This window comes from Cupressus sempervirens, chromosome 3 (genome assembly GCF_028749045.1).
Source record: "Cupressus sempervirens isolate cs-2001-9-10 chromosome 3, ASM2874904v1, whole genome shotgun sequence".
NCBI classification, from domain to species: Eukaryota; Viridiplantae; Streptophyta; class Pinopsida; order Cupressales; family Cupressaceae; genus Cupressus; species Cupressus sempervirens.
In genome coordinates this window covers 11873293-11875435 of record NC_143120.1, presented here as the reverse complement: position 1 = coordinate 11875435, position 2143 = coordinate 11873293, and the positions used below count along the sequence as shown (strand labels likewise).

At 31.8% G+C, this 2143-nt stretch overlaps 1 non-coding gene across 1 annotated transcript; it reads right to left on the bottom strand.

The window, feature by feature from the left end:
* Window positions 1–1371: 1371 nt before the first annotated feature.
* Window positions 1372–1445, bottom strand: TRNAN-GUU (transfer RNA asparagine (anticodon GUU)). The gene has a single exon. It is a non-coding gene; the product is annotated as a tRNA-Asn (tRNA).
* Window positions 1446–2143: the final 698 nt, after the last annotated feature.

Here is a 2143-nt window from a genome sequence, read left to right as displayed (position 1 = left end):
CCATCAAGTTTCTCAACTATAAAAGAAGATGTAATCTTTTTAAGATGACATTTTAACTATATGACATCTTTCCAATCATATGATCTCATAGCTTGAACAAAAGTGACAAATAATCAAATTACATTTTGTCAACGTCTCACTAGATCATATGTCAATTCTATATTAAATTAGGATGCCAAGCAAAATCAATCTAAAAAAGCAATCTTGGAGAATAAATTTGTTAGTAACAAGAACCTAATATTATCAATTCAAAACCCTTAAATTACCTTTAGCTATATTGTCACTAATGTCTAAATTTCATAAATAAAAATGTCAAGCAAATGTTTTATGAAAAAGTGGTCCTATAGAATATATTTGTCACAAAAATTAATTGTCAACATGAGGCTTCCAATTGTAACTGAAGTAAATAAATACTTGAAGTCCCAAATATTTTTAAAGCTCTTGAGCATAATTTGTATAATAGAACATGATATTTTTATCTTGCAATCATAAACATGATACTCCAAAGTATTTTGACCTTCAAATCTTCTAAACATAAATTGGTTTATACAAGAGTAAATTATCTCATAATACTATCTTACAACCAAAACTCAAAATTATTTTGAGAACTCGTATGTACAAAAATGACATTTACGAATTATTCTTACATTTCTAATCATAACAAGATATCATCTAATAGCTCCATCTTAAAATATAAAAATTTGATATTCCAAAATGATTTTAAAGACTTGAAATACATATATTTATCTCAAGATGGAACTCTTACCCAGTATGACATGGACCATGGTCTAGCCAATCGAGGTGAGGCCATTAGTAGTTCCCTTTTCAAGTAGCCAGTGGCCTTCATGGCATACATGTGCATCAAAGTTACAAATGGAGCAAAGCAATGGTAGCTCAATCCCTAAAACCACATCTTTTTTTCCTGTTTGGGAAACCCCAACGTACTAGAGCAGGGGTTCTTAATTTATCAATATTTCAGTCATCTTTTTTTTTTTGGAACTGATAACTGAAAAGAACAATTGCTAACTGCAAAGGGGAACACGAAAAACTGTCTTGATAATGCAAATTCAGATACATGAATCCTCAACTAACAATCTGAAGCAGCATGTTTTCTCAGTAATCTAGATAATCAAAACAAAATTCTCGAATGTACAATTGAATCCAAAGGGAAGACGCAAATATCCCACCAAATCCACATCTGTAGGCAAGCTTTTTAGCAAACTCAGATGTGAAGAGCACAAATTCTCAAAATTTCCAATGATTGCCCAACTTTACTATGAAATCACCACCCCAACCTTTAAATATGACTGCCCAAATTTACCTTTTTTCCAAGCAGAAATGTGAGCAAGAAAAGGGATGCTCCTACGATATCGCTAGAGGGAGGGGTCGAACCTCCGACCTTGTGGTTAACAGCCACACGCTCTAACCAACTGAGCTACTCCAGCTGGTTAGTTTGGAAAAATAATAGTTCAATCCTAGAGAAAGTTCAATAGATTTCGCAATTCTACAATCGATGTCAAATTAACAATTTAAGAATAGCACACCCTCTACATTACTGAATGCACCTTATATTTCATAGTTGAATTTATTTGCAGATGTCAATAATCTGCTCCACAAGGTAGAAATCTGTGCTCTTGAAAAATTCATGGAGTCGTAAACATCATATACTAAGAAGAAATTAAGCTTAGAAAAATAAATCAACTTTAACTATTTAACATTTTTAATTTAAAAAGTCTAAAATATGATGTTAAGCCATCGGAAAGATCCTTTACTAACCCAATATCAATAACTACTACACTCAGCTGAATTCCTATTGAAGGCCACAAACTCTCAAATTACTATAGCACACCTTTCCAATCATCAAAGTTCTGTCTTGCAACCAGAAACATGATAACTCCAGATGATCTTTGGACCTGTCATACATATATTGTGTATTATAGAACGATATTTGTAATTATAACAAGGTCATCGCCTTAATAACTAAAATGATTTGGGAGCTAAAATGCATATACAATTTAGATGATTGTTCGATAATGCCTTTGGATCCACCAAATCAGCCTTAAAACTTAAATTTTAAATTCAACTAAAATTTCTGTATAAATGCTTATTCCTAATGAAATCTCTTGAACGGAAAAGTGATTTT